Source organism: Ambystoma mexicanum, chromosome 1p (genome assembly GCF_040938575.1).
Source record: "Ambystoma mexicanum isolate Mex_15411 chromosome 1p, UKY_AmexF1_1, whole genome shotgun sequence".
Lineage (NCBI taxonomy): Eukaryota > Metazoa > Chordata > Amphibia > Caudata > Ambystomatidae > Ambystoma > Ambystoma mexicanum.
Window position 1 is genome coordinate 746684610 of NC_090921.1, and position 15547 is coordinate 746700156.

Here is a 15547-nt window from a genome sequence, read left to right on the forward strand (position 1 = left end):
CTCAATTACCAAAGTCTTGAAAGGTTTCCAGAGGTCACCATTCCAGCCCAACCTGCTGTAGCTTAAAAACAGACACTCAGAAAATAAATAAAAATGAAAGCATTCATAATTAAATGATTACAATCCATTGATCGAACATTTTGATCACTGACAACATCACTCATACCACTGATAAGGGTGGGAGGGTAATGTGAGGGGTCAGAAATGAGAGGCGGACACAAAGTAGTAGCGTTTTCAACATCGGACAGCTTTATTAAAAGAAAAGGGTTGGATAAAGGCCTATCTGTTCTTATCCTAAAGAGTTTCCCCTAGCTGGAAAAATCGGTCTGTGGCTCATCGTCAAAATTATATACTAAGAGTTTTAGGAAAGTGTTTCCAATATAGGTTTGGTATAAATAAGTGTTCAAAGCAAATGGATAAATTCAACAAAATAATCCTTGGATTCAGACGTGCATTCCCTTCCCCTGGATGTCTCTATCAAATAATGGCTGCTTAAAATTGGGAAAAGTGTCTTAACAACAACCACTTAAAGGATGGCAAAAGTGTCTTACTAGGATCAATTTCCTAAGGATAGCAAAAATGGCTCTTTCAAAACAATAACTTATTGTTATGAAGAACCTCCTGTTATACTCCTCGGCCAGGAGGTCTTTAGTAGGTTTATCAGATCTCCAGGTATCTTCTCCCCAAATGCGTACTGCCTGATGTGCTTCTTTCACCAGGGCTTCTTTTCTTTCAGTATAGCACAGTTGTATTTCTTTACTGTTTAAACTTCCTTGGCTTAAGGTATTACTTGTTCTCTATTGACATCTCATGCAGGACTATATGTGCAAATTCTGTCTTTGTTTTCTACTTGGTCGAAATTCAAAATAAGTTCTTAATGGCTCACATGTCTGTCGATATGCCCCGAGGGCCCCAACATCTCTAGGCAGACTCTAAGGTGTTTGACACTCCCTCTGACCCATGGCAGGGTGCTGCGGTGAAGCTTTCACCTTGGGATGGCGTTCTCCGCTCTGCAGAACTCTTCTCAGGTGTTCTGCTGCCTCTGCGTTCGTCCACCATTAAGCCTACTGGTTCTGGACTCAACTGCGCTGCCAGCAGCTTGGCTGTTGCTGCCGGTTCCCTAGCAGTCCTCTCACGGTGCTGTGGTGTCTACTGTGGCCTTGCGCAACTCCGGCGAGCACTGCCTTCAAGCAGAAGTTTGAGAGCACCTGTTCTCACCAGCACAGTGTGTTCCTGTGCTTCTGACTTCTCCCGTGGTTCTGCTTCCTTCTTCCATTCAGCTTCTTTCTCCATGACAAATGCAGAAACCTTTTGTAAATGTCCCGCGCAGTTGGGCCTCATCACAACAATTAGCCTGCATATTTAGTTTACTGTTTCTTTTGACCCATATTAACTCCATCTTAGTCGTCTCAGTACTTGAGGCTTTATGGGAGTTGAAGTCCATAGGATTTTTGGTTGGTACAAAAACAGACAGGAGATGTGCAAGTGTTATGTATATATGATGTGTGAATGGTATTCAGCTCAATATGACAGTATGCCATCAGGATCCTAGGTGTCCTACAGTTTTCTGCAAAACAGTGAGGGGAGAAATACACTCTCCTAGTGTGAGCTATCGCTTTCTCCCCATAGTGGTCACCTCCTACATGATCCTCCCTCATAATACCACCCTCAGGGCCCGGTAGCGGCTGCCATCCCCTGACCATGTGGGGAGAGATCACCACCAGGGAATCAATGATGACTCTGCAGGATTCATCACAGTAACCTCCAAAGACTCTGCTGCAGTGAATGAAAGATGGTACATATCATTAGGGCGTTTGTGAAGGCGCAGGACTAAGTTTACTGCAAATTGTTGAAGCCACAGGCAGAGTTAGAAAAGCACTCGTCATCAAGATACTGTCCCCATCAAAAGCTCAGTGTCACAAACACTGAAACCAGGGTGTATCCACCAGTCAGATGTTATTACTGTATGTAACCATTGAGCACATGATGTGCAAACAGGTAATGGGAAAGATGCACAGCAAGAAAAAGTATCAGAAACACGATGTCATGCAATATATTTAAAACACCATGTCCCGATGAAATACTATATCACGTATGGGTATCAAAAGGGACAGAGACTCAAAGATATTTGCTTAAAAACAATGTATTTACTTTATTTATCACCCAGTACCTGTCACTGATCACCTGTCTACTGCCCTGTCTGTCTTGTGTGGGCCCTGAGGCCTCTGGGTGAGATGGCACATTAAGAATTAAAATAATAAAAATAAAAAAAGTTTCTTGGTTGGTGCAATACCTAACTGGCCCGAACACAAAAGAGATGGCTCCCTTAACTCCTGTTTCTAAGGCAGTCAATGTCAGAGAGTCCAAAATAAATATCGGTCTGTGTCTAAGCCTATGCTTGCCCTCACTAACAAAAACGTGTTCGGAAGTCTTTTAAAAGCAAAAAGTGGTGGTTCAACGAAAATAGGAAAGCAGGATTGGTTTCAGGTGGTTTTCTCACCAGGAGTAGGATGGGCAGCTTCAAAAGAATGAGTTCAATCAAAAAGGGACTGCTCATAAGACCTTCTCCATGGTTCAAACAGTGCCAATGTCTTTAATACCTTGGGGGTCCCTTCTCGGAGCTTTAGTCCTTCCAAGTTCAAAATATAACCAAAATAAAAGTTATTCTTTAAGCGTCTCAAGGTTCCCTTTCCCCAGCTTCAATTCCTTCTGTAACACAATAATTAAGATTCCGCTTTGATAGGCCTATTAGGGTTCCGTTCCCCAAGCTTAGGCCTCTTGAGTTTCAAAACAAGTTCAGCTTGTCAGGATGTACCTTTCTTTCATATACAATTCTTTCAAGGGATAGCATCAAAGACTTTCGAAAACGCCAGGTTCTTTGCTCCTCCTAAGCGTGACCACTCCGAGCTTTAACCTCCCTTTAATTTCCTGCTCTTTCTTCTTTTAACCTTTTGCCTTAAGGGGCTTTCTGCACCCCCTTCTTGTTCTCCTCCGTTTGCTTTCCTTCTATCATGTGCCCACTGGCACCTTCTTTATCTTCTCCCGTGCACCCTTCTCTCTGCCGGATCACTTGCACCCTTCTCCCTCGTTTTAGGTCGATCAGGCAGTTAGGGAGAATTCTCAGAAATGTGCTAATTCCCTCCACCTTAGAGACCCCCAGCAACTTTGCTCGATTTTGAGGACTTGTTTTTTTTTACCTGGAGAGAGTGACCCTTTTTCCCCCCATCTCTCATTTATTTTATTGCGACTTTGAACACGATTTCTTTTGGTTGTGGAGTCTGACAAACTCCATAGGCATCATCTTTTACATTGTGTACCACAGCACCTTCAGTGCAGTGGCACAGGGAAGTGTTTCAGATTTCCCAAAGGTTTAAATACCTTCTCTTGGATAAACTTCTGTTTCCAAGAGCAGTAAAGTGAAATTGACTTTAATTACCATTGTAACTATCTAGACCCAGCACACCCTATTTTACAATGGAGTGCTGGAGGGGTTACCTAGTATCCCCTTTGTCTAGTTTATCATGTAACATTTTTTATGTTACCCTTTTCGCATAGAATGGCTCGTGGCAGTGGTTTCGTTTGAACTACCATGGTGTGCCTTTACCGGGGGCTGCGTTTGCAGCTATAGTAAAGCACACACAGGAGCCATCTTTGTAAAAATGGCGCCTGTTTTTTATCTCGCCATTTCTTTGTGGAAAGGTCCTTCTTGAGATTTGCTCTGCGCGCCAATCCAGATTTGGTTCACAGGTGAAACCCACCTCTGGCTCCAGGGTGCCTGAGGTAGGCAGGAAGTGAGGGAGGTGCCCAAAACGCCCAGCCGGGTGGCTGTCCTTGCCAGACAGTCAGCCGGCCAATCATCACAGAGTGCATTTGGGTTTCCTAGGAGACAAAGCAGAGGGTGTTTCGGACACCTCCCTCACTTCCTGCCCACCCCAGACACTTGGGCGCCAGAGGCGGTATTCAGTCCTGAGGCCCGCCAAAAGCGAATGAACAAAGGAACCAAGCCTGGTTTGGCGCGCAGAGCAAAACTCTAGAAGGACCTTTCCACAAAGAAATGGCAAAAAAAAGAAGAGCGGGGCCTGTTTTTACAGAGGGGGCCTCAGGCGCCATCTTGAAAAACATGGCTCCCGCAATTTAACGCTACAGGTGTTTGCGGTCGGGAAAAATCATGGTTGTTAGCTGCAAAACCACTGCCACCAGCCATTTCGAGAGGAAAGGGTAGCATTTAACTGCTACACAAGTATCTAGACATAGGGGATACTAAGTAACCACTCCAGCACTCTATTGTAAGATAGGGTATGCTGGGTCTAGGAATTTAAAAAGACTAGTAAAGTCAATTTCACTCTACTTACTCTGGGAAACAGTAGTCTATCCCAGAGAAGGTATTTAAACCTTGGGAAAGCCTGGAAAGGTTTCCCTGTGCCACTGCTCTGAGGGTGCTGTGTGACACAAATGAAAAGATGATGCCTATGGAGTTGTCTAAAACTCCATAACCAAAGAAATCACAAGGGAAATACATTTCAAAACACATGCCAGTGGGAAAAAGGGTCACACACTCTCCAGGTAAAAACAATCTAGTCCTTAAAATACAGCACAGTTGCTGTGGGTCTCTAAGGTAAAGGGAATTAGCACATTTTTGAGAATTCTCCCCAACACTTACCTCTTACTGTAGAGTGCTTGTAACGTCTACAACTCGCATGTCTAATCAGCTTGTGGCCCTACATTTGATTCTTCATTTCATCAAAAACTCCTAACAACTTGTGCAAAGACTTTTCCATTTACTTACCAGAAGTGCTTCATCCTATACAAGACTTTTGCCCATTGACTTTGGCTTAGCCTATTGAACCAAATGAATCTTCTAGGAAAATCTAAAAGTACTTGCCTGCTTAAGAAGATTTGTGGTCTCTTGTTCTAATAAACTTTGCCTTATATCAACTTTTAAGATTATTCTATATGCTAACAGTAAGAAATTAATGTCCCCAGCACCCTAGTTATTGAAGTCACCTGTGGGTCTAGGTTGTGTCTGTGGGCAATCCCAAAAGGGTCTTTACTGATTTAGAAACTAGGAGGTTACAGTATTGAAGTGTATTTGTGTGTTACTATTCTATTGCTCCCTTCTGAAGAAGGCTTTATAACTGACTGATAAATAAAATAATTGTTTATGCAAGAAACCTTGAGTGTAAGAGTTTATTTGAATACCTGTAACTGAATCTTTGTGCAACTCCACTACAGCTCACATTTTCCCCTCTTGAGACAAGCCTGGCTGCTCAACACGCTACCAAAACTGTGGTACAAGCTTGTACCAAAGTTTGGGTTGCATAGACATGTAGTCAGAGGTGTGTGTAGTGGTCCCAGAGGGTACTGCATAGAAACTTTGCCTAACACACGCCCCCTTTATGACAGTTCTTTCACTTTGCGCTACTTGCGCGTTCTGCTTTTCTTACTTTCTTACTTTCTCTGCATCTTGTCACTTCTTTCATATTGGTTTCATTAATTTCGTTCCTCTTTTCCGCTCTATGCCGCTTTATGCATTCTTTTTGCCCGCACTGCTTCAGTCAGTCGCATACTCCCGAGTCTCTCACACACTTACACTTTCTCACGAGACTTACCCGGGCAACAGCACATTGACAAGCGGTCCCTTCTGGTAGTGCAAGCATGAGGTCAGGGTCTCACCACCTGCCTCTCAGACATCCTTGGGGCAGACAGGTCCCAAGGGAACAAGCAATGTTCAGACCGCCAATAGCAGCCTGCAGGGTGCTTCTCTCCGGCTCTCTGGAGATAGCCCCCTAGTCACGCTGCAGCCCCTCACCAACGCCGGGTCAGGGTCTTGGCATGCCGTTCTCCTCTGCAACCTAAAGAGGTTGTGGGAGGGGTAAGGGTAGATTTACTGTCTGTAAATAAATCCTCATCTTTGACCGGATTCTGCCTTCTCATTAACTTCCTTACTTCTCCTGCATCTCCCCCTACCACTCTCCCTCCTCGGACTGGTGTACCACACCCCTGTACACCACCTCAGAAAACATTCAAAGGCCATGACCATGTCCATCTGGTGAACCTTAACGCCCGCTCAGTCAACAAACACTCTGCTGACATCTGCCTCCTTCTTGAAGACATTGACCTCGACATTCTCACTCTTAACCGAGACATGGTTCAATGCCAGCTCAGTTACTGGTTTTGACACCCTCCTTCCCAATGGCTTCAAAATCATCTCCAAAACTCAATATCGCTGCACTGGTGGGGGGCTTTAATCTTCCCCGAGTGGGTTCCTGCTTCCATCTTACCCACCCAGCACTACCCTTCCTCTGAAAACCTGGTTTGCAAGTTGGTCATCTCTCTCATTTCCACCCTGACCATTGCTACGATTTACCAGCTCTTCAGGCGCCACCACCCTGTTCCTCTCTGAATGGGCTGATTTCTGCTCTTCCTTACTTCATCCACCTACAACCTCCTTCTGTGTGCAAATCATCATCCAACTGGACTCCCCTGACTCTGCATCCACTCTCTTTATTGGCCTCTGCACCTCTTTTCTTCTCCATTCTCCCTTTTGGGCCAACCCACTCAGCTGGATGTACTCTGGACGCCCTCCTACACCTCTTGACCTCTCCCTCTCCACTAGTCACCCCTCTAAACTGGTCAGACTATTCTCTCCTCGCCTCCCACCTGGGTCCCCTTGGCACTCTGACGGCCCCCAAAAAGCCCTGCCAAACTCGTTCACTAACATCCCCCGATGAAACTAGTGTCAGATGCTGCCTTCGCTACCACCTTCATTCCCCTTCACCTCCCGACCTCCGATACCAACTGATTCTAATCGCAGCAGCCTCCACCTTTCCATCACCAATACTCTTGACATTCTTGCCACAGTCATGTGGATCCACCTGAAACCTGCCTTTAAGCATAACACCCGATATGACTGAACTTGCAGCCCAGAAACTAAAGTGCATATCGGTGAATGGAAGCGGCAAAATTTAGGCTCACCCTCTGACAAACTGGCCTGCCGCCTGCTCGAAAAGCAATATAGACTCTCCACCCGCGCCAAGAAAACAGCCTACAAACAGGCAAGGGTTTCCGGCGCATCCAACAACATGGCTGAACTTTTCAAGATCTGCAGGGAGCTAGCCAACCCTTCCACAGTCTTCTCCCCTTCTCTTTCCCAGGCCCTCTGCAATGCACTGGCCACAGACTTTGCTACCAAAAATTCAGACAACCTGGACACACTTGCCAGGTAAACTCCACCCATCGCTCACCCATTTTGCCTCCCTTGGACCGTCTCCCTCCTCCCCAGTCACACCTGAAGAAGTTACCAGAGTTGTCCGCTCCATGAAGGTCTCCTTTAAACATGTTTCCCCTTGCTCATCCAGAACCATCCAGGATAACATTGGCTCCCTCGCCCCAGCTGATTTCTGCAATCGCTCTTTTGATACTGGATCTTCCCCTCCTCCCTTAAACACTCACTTGTGCACGCACTCCTGAAAAAACCTTCAACAGACTACCTGCCCTGCCAACTACCGCCTTATTTCCATCTCCCCCTTCCTGGGGAAGCTGATGGAGAAGTTGGCATTGCCCCAACTCAACTCACACACTGAACTCGTTGATGGTCTCCACAACCATCTTTCTGGATTCCGGGCATCCAGAGGCATGGAAACTGCTCTTCTGAACACCTGTGAAGAACTGCTTGCATCTCTGGACTCCAACTCCCCTTGCTGTCCTCATCCTCATCAATCTCTCCTCTGCCTTTGACACAGTCAACCATTCCATCCTCATACAACGGCTCCATGATACCCTTGGTATCTCGGAACGGGCACTGGACTGGCTGACAGCCTTCTTTTCTGACCGCTCTTCCCAAGTCATCTTGGGCACCTTCTCTCCTACTTCCTTCTACACCTGTGGTGTCCCCAGGTGTTTTATCCTCTCCCCTTGGCTCTTTAACATCTACCTTGCTCTGCTGGCATGCCTCATCACCTTCTCAAACTTCCAGTGTAACGCAGACAACAGCTCTTTTTCAAACTTCCAGATGACCCTCTTGCACCCTCCATCATCCCCGACTGCCATCCAGTCCTAGTGCACCTCCAATAATCTATGCCTCAACGCCTGTAAAACTGAGATCCTTCCCATCGGGAACCGTGCTACCTCCTTCTTCCCTTCACTCTGGCCTTCCTCTTTGGGCTCTCCCCCTGGTCCTCCTTCTGAAGCCAGAAAACTTGGGAGTTCTCTTTGACTCCTCTCTCTCCTTCCTCTATCACACTCAGGACATTGCCAAGAAGACCCACTTTCAGCTCTTCCTTTTCAAAGGAATTCTCCCTTTTCTCACTTTCCCCCAAATGCCCAATGTTAGCAGAGCCTAGTTCTCTCTAGGCTGGACTATTGCAATAGCCTACTCTTGAATCTACCTTCTTCCACTATGTGACCCCTTCAGCTAATCCAGAATAGGGCAGCAGGATTTATCCTTGGCCTTAAATTAAACCCTAGGACTGCATCTCTCCTGCCCTAAAAAGTCTTCATTGGCTCCCGGTTGCTACACAGATTAAACTGAAATCACTCTGCATCATCCACAAGGCTGCCTGGGCCCGGGGACCACACTATTTTCAACTTTATCTTACTAAATACTCTCCCTCTAGACCACTTTGTTCTTCTGGCACAAATGGTGTGTAAAGTGTTTTGCTAAACAGAGGGTTGGTGGTCGATGGCTTTCCTTAGCTGCCTCCCTCCTATGGAACAGCCCCCCCCCCCTTAAATTCCTCTTCACGTCCTTCCCTTCTAATCCCACAGTTGCTGTGATTGGTGTCCGGGCACCTTATGCATCCTCAGGTCCCCTGACCACCTACACCCAATCAGCCCAGCTCCGGTATCCCCTCATCACTTGGCCTGACACACCCTCCACCCTAGAGGATCGCACCTACTCCTAACATGGCCCTTGGCCATGTAACACTCAAAAACCACCCACTTCATCTGTGACTCACCCCTGAGCCCGGAACCCCCCTGCACTTACTACCTCGGCCCCTTTCCTTGCTGCAATTGCACGTTCTGAATACTCTCAAAGCATAGTAGGTTTGTCCTGGCCTCCTTTTCCCTCCACTGCTCTTATTCATTATTGTGTAGTGTATTTCACTGCCTTGGACCCCCTGCCCCATCCCGTGTCCCGTGGGCACTTTGAAACAGTATTTTACTTGCTGTATGAGTGCCTAACATACAAACAAAATAACTAAAAGGGGGGAATACCGTGAATTACCCGTGGGTACCCCACTCATAATCCCCAAGGACCCTCAACCCAGGTGATCCTCCCTCGCATGTCCACCCAGAGGGTCTGGATGCAACAGTGATGGCCGTCCCCTGGCCACCTGAGCAGAGGATCCAGGGGGAGAAGGAGTGAGAATACCTTCAGGTTTCTCACAAGTGGGTTTCTAAGGGTAACATGTAGATAAAGAAATTCACAAAGGTGTCACTTTAGAGCTGCTTCTTTTTGGAGAGACAGTGTCAAGTAGTGAGCTAGGCTGAAAAAGCTGTAAGGTACGTGGCAAGAATCCATCAGAATTCCCAGGCTGTTCGGTTTGAAAGTCCTCATTTGTGACAAATGTGGGTATCTTGTTTTACTGCTTGCCCTGACTGGTTCACAAAACTCTTCCCCCTGTGGAAGCTGTTAAAATGGTTTTCTAAAATCAACCCTGGGGAGACGATTTTAGGAAGCCACCCTACCATGGTGAACAGGGAGTCAGAGTTAAGCTAAAACCCAATAAAGGTACGTAGAAGAGCACTGAAGGCTTAGTCTCAGGAGTGAATGAGAGTGGTCTAGGACCTCAGGCCAGACACAATAATTCAGCTTAGACAGTCAATGTATGAAACTACAATGCATTATGACTTAAGAACACACAGTCTCGCCACGTTGGTGTAATGAAGCTTCTGAAATAACTTGTGTACCACCTTGCGAAATAATGGGGTTAGAGGGAAAAGCATGTGCAAATATCCAAGACTAATTCTTCCATAAAACATTGTGTGTGACCACTATTGCAGGTAACTGGGTGTGAAAGCTGGGCATTTTGCATCATCTGCTGTTGCAAAAAGAACTACTGATGGATGACCCCAAGCTATGAAAATGTGTTAGAGTGCGCTTCTGCCGAGTTCACATTTGTATTCTTGCACCAAAACTCTTAAGTTGTCTGCAAGGTGTTAGGGAGGATTCTAAAAAATGTGCTAATTCCCCCCACCTTAGAGACCCCCACCCCCAGCAACTTTCCTGGATGTTGAGGACTTCAATTTTTTTTTTACCCGAAGAGAGTGTGACCCTTTTTCCCACACTCTCTCATGTATTTTAATGTGAATTTTACCTCTGTTTATTTTGGTTATGGAGTCTGACAAACTCCATAGGCATCGTCTTTTAGATTGTGGCCACACAGCAGCTTCAGTGCAGTGGCACAGGGAAGTTTTGCAGATTTCCCAAGGTTTAGATACCTTCTCTTGGATAAACTACTGTTTCCCAGAGCAGTAAAGTGAAATTGACGTTACTTGGCATTGTAACTTACTAGATCCAGCACATCCCATTTTACAATAGAGTGCTGGAGGGGTTACTTAGTATCATCTGTGTCTAGATGCTCATGTAACATTTTTATGTTACCCTTTCCTCACAGACTGGCTGGTGGCAGTGGTTTCGTTTTGAACTACCATGGTTTGAATTTACCCAGCTGTTCGCAGCTCCGATAACGCTAACCGCGGGAGCCATCTTTTTCAAAATGGCGCAGAGCCATAGTTGACAAAATGGTCCCAGGTCTTCTTTTTTCCCCCATGTCTTTGTGGAAAGGTCCTTCTAGAGATTTTCCCTGCGCGCCAAACCAGGTTTGGTCTCTTTGTTCATTGCCTTTGGCGGGATTCAGGAGTGAAGCGTGCCTCTGGCTCCAGAGTGTCTGGGGTAGGCAGGAAGTGAGGGAGGTGCCCGAAACTCCCTTCACTTAGTCTGCTAGGAGACCCAAAAGCACTCTGTGGTGGTTGGCTGGTTGACTGTCCGGCAAGGACAGCCACCCTGCTGGGTGAGTGACAGCTAAGCTGGAATGAATGGGAGAGAACTGAATAAAAGGAGAGTGAAGTATCTGAGTCAGGAATGACATGGAGCAGGAACCAGGCTGACTCAGGTAAGTATAAAAGGAACTGGCTTTATTCTTCTTAGTTACCTAGCATAGTCAATGAAAGGTAGGAGAGTAAGTAACACGCCTCTGCCCTGGTTCCCAGTCTATCTCCAGTCCCAACCGACACTCTGTGGAATCCCCATGCCTCCAACACTCTCAGCTCCACTTTAACATTCTATGAGGCCCTTTCATACACAAGCACTAGCTACAATCATACCAGGATACCACACATCCCCCTCCTTAACAAACAAACTACAAGAAACAGAATACCCTCACCATCATGCTAGGATCACAATCAAAACAAACCAAAACACATTCTACCCTGGCCTACCACTGTGAGGTCTCAGTGCTGCCACCACCAAGCGGATACCTTGCCACATGGACAATAAAAACTAAACTACCAACATAAACCCTCCTAACCTACCACCTTTTGCCAGAACTGCCACTCCTGGCCTCAGGTCTGCCACACCTGAGCACAAACCACGTCTCAACGAGACCAACATACCTTCCAAAATAGTGTAGCCCCACAAGCGTACACAATGGCCTAACAAAATCCTAACATGCCAACAACAAACAAAACCAAAGTATCCAAAAACAACCATGCCTCAACACCTTAACCCTTCTCCCGTAAAGAAAACATAGAAAAGGATGAAAAATATAGCAAGAAGACTAACTAGACAAAGACCACATAAACCACAAAACGCAACCATAGAAAGTAAGAAAAATGCTGCGTAAACCCAAACACAGTAAAAACCATGTAAAATAACAGTAACACAACCGTTACAAAGATGGAATAAACTTTATGCATAGGATGAAAAAATGCTGGAATTCTTATTAAAGCACAAGAAAAATATATCATGCTAAATTCCACAGCTCCCAGTAAAATGTAAAAAACTTTGATGTAAACATTTTTAAACAATTCAAATTTGTCAGTGCATGGTTAAACTGGTCCTCCACCGACCACAACTACAACCCAAAAGAATTTAACCACAGTCAAAAAATCTAACACTGACCTACAAACTGTGTGCCACTCCAAAAACCTATTAGACATAAAATTCAACTGGTGTGCTAAACAACTGAACTTAACCTGCACCACCTGGCACTACAGACAACATTCTAGGAGCCTAACTACTACTAGCAGACACCACCATGTGCGGTCACCTTTAACGCATATACCTATAAAATGGGCCTCCTGCCCAAAACCCCCATGCATAATTGCATCTATAAGAACTCCATACTACCAAAAAAATGGGCCCCGTGCCCTGGTGTCTACATCTCTACCCTACTGAAGGGTTAACCTCAACTGGAACACGACTATAACAAGTGTGTCCAATTTCCCAAAAAAATGAGGTTACTAGAAAAGGTTTTTTAACAAAAGCAAAACACACCCGGCCAGCATGTGAAAGCCACTCCACAAAATACATGAAACTCCAACACATGAATTCTACAACCTCCACATACACAACAATACACAAATATACATCATGTGTACACCCCTACAACACACAACAACTTCAAACTTGCAAACTCCAAAATGCAAACTCCAATTTACAGTCCACACAACATACCGACTACTCACAAATGCGCATTTTAAAATCTCTACATTTCCTAAAACAGAGATGTGCTGCACCACCAGCCATGGTGGTGATCAGTCACCATGCTGGGTGCTCAAAACACAAAGATAAAAAATGATTTGTGAATCCCATATAAACTCATAATGAATATTCTTCATATGTTAACAAAATCCCTTCAAAATTGCATAATATGCAAAACCAGTGCTGTGGACAAATACAATATTAAACTCCTTTGTATAATTGTACTCCAACACATTAAATAATTTCTCAAAATGAATCATGTTCAGTCTTTAAAACTGTGCACATTTTCCTAAAATGCATTTATCAGTCACTTACACCTAGAGCACAAAGTGCACCCCGACTTGCATTTACTTCCCCAATAGTTAATTTCACTTCACAAAACCGATAATATGGTATAGACTTCAAACCTTAAAATGCATCACTATTCTCGAGGCAATAATTACCACTGCATAATTAAATATGAATGCCCTCCCAAATACAAAATGACCATGTAAAACAACTTCAAACTTAAAATACATAATTCCATGCGTTCGTTATACCGGAGCATGTAATCCTGAAAAAAAACATGTTAACAACTCCATTAGCTCCGTGCCCTGCATTATTTCTGGCAAAACACACTCAGGGTGCCCCGCTCCGTAAACAAACTCCAGCTAATAAAGAAATGTCAGACATGACGGCCCTTCCATAATGAAAGTAACATGTTTCTCATTCCGCAACAGTGAGTAAAAGGATTACAGTACCATTTATCTCCATTGTCGTGGCAAAGGTCAAGAGGATAACGTACCTCCCATTTACCAATCCTCCAGGCAGTCCGTTGCAGTTTAATTTCCACGAGCATTCATTTCCCTACGGCAGGCAACGCAGAGGGATTACTCCACAATCTGTTATCTCCCGGGCACGTCATCACGCTTGCCCATGCTTCTAGGACCTCTCTTCAGATGCAGGCCTCATCTTTAAACCACACAGCTCCGGAGCTCCGAAAATGGAAAAAACAGATGACGCAGGCATTTCTCATGCGTTCCACCCAATGGCACGGCTGGAACGCAGGGGCACAAATGGGTGCGCGCCACCCACGGCCCCTCCAGAAAGAAAACGCCAATTTTTTTTTCTTTTTCATCTGATTTATAAAGTTCCTCCACGGACTTCAGGTCCCAGAAACCCTTGCTCTTGAAAAGCGCAACGGCGCTAGGATCCACAGTAAATCTCCGGGCCAAACTCCAATGGCAACTGCATCTGTCACTGAGTCCTGTTTGATGCCATACAACAGGCTGCTCAATGGCCTCCTGGCATAAAATGGCAAAACTCCTGCTGCCAATCTCCCTCAGCTACTCCAGTACCCATCCTCATGCCAAGGTCTTCATGGATGGGTTACCAATGCCTGATGCCACATCCATTGCCAGGATTACTTCATCTTCCGATGTCAAGACAGGTACATGGGCATCAGGATTCTTCTCTTCAGTACTCCTTCACTCCTTCACTCTCCATACCATACTCCAGGTTCATAATCCTCGTCGCCAAATGAAGTATCCGAGTCAGGAATGACATGGAGCAGGAACCAGGCTGACTCAGGTAAGTATAAAAGGAACAGGCTTTATTCTTCTAAGTTACATAGCATAGTCAATGAAAGGTAGGAGAGTAAGTAACAAGCCTCTGCCCTGGTTCCCAGTCTATCTCCAGTCCCAACCGACACTGTGGAATCCCCATGCCTCCAACAATCTCAGCTCCACTTTAACATTCTATGAGACCCTTTCATACACAAGCACTAGCTACAACCATACTAGGATACCACAGAGAGTCTTTTGGCTTGGAAGGAAGAGTCGACCACTGGACAAAGGAACCAAAGAAGAGCTTGAAGAGGATGCCTGCTGCAACTCTAGGACCGTTGGTTTGCCCGGTGAAGCCCTGCTGCAGTGCCGAAAAGCCAAGTTCGCATCGACAGAGAAGCCCCTGCAAGGACTACTTCTCCTTTGATTTGGTGGGACCAATCGACTCCAAAGTAAGCCACCTGGACACCCATCTCGGAGCTGGTTGAGTTCCCTCAGAGTTGCTGTAGGAAACTGTATAGCCGGGCAGAGGGACACCAGATTGTGTGCGTTACTTTTAAGCTGGCCTAAAGCCTTTGGAAGATCCTCCGGACTCCAATGAAGCAGGAATGACCAAGCCTGAGCCCCCTCAGCAGAGTGCAGGACCGTCCACCTTGACTGCCAGGAACCGCGCTGTTGCTATTTGCGGTAGCTGAAACCCAAAACAACCACTGAAGGTGAAGTTTGCTGGTTGCAGGTTTTGACAGTCCCAGTGCATTGCAGGAGTCCCCCCAACGTCCTCCCTCTTGTTCCCACGACTGAGGCCCAGGAACAGTGAGACCTGCAGAGCTGCACAGCAACAGAAGTCATCAGCTGCAGCTTTCCTTCTTTAAAGAGTACTGTAAAACAAGTCTAAGAGAACTTACCTCTTACTGTAGAAGTTCTTGTAACTTCCACAAATCTAATCAGCTTGTGGCCCTACATTTGATTCTTCTTTTCATCAAAAACTCCTAACAACTTGTGCAAAGACTTTCCCATTTACTTACCAGAAGTGCTTCATCAAGACTTTTGCCCATTGACTTTGGCTTAGCCTATTGAATTGAATGACTCTTCTAAGAATATCTAAAAGTACTTACCTGCTTAGGAATATTTGTGGTCTTTTGTTCTAATAACCTTTGACTTTTACCAACTTTTAAGAGTATTCTGAATGCCAACAATAAGATATTAATGACCCCAGCACCCTCGTTACTGAAGCCACCTGTGGGTGTAGGTTTTGTCTGTGGGCCATCCCAAAAGGGTCTTTACTGATTTAGAAACT

General features: G+C 45.5%; 1 protein-coding gene across 6 annotated transcripts in view; it reads right to left on the reverse strand.

Moving 5' to 3' along the window:
• POGZ (pogo transposable element derived with ZNF domain) overlaps positions 1-15547 on the reverse strand; it is a 1205269-nt gene that overhangs the window by 299982 nt on the left and 889740 nt on the right. The gene's annotated exons all lie outside the window — the stretch shown is intronic.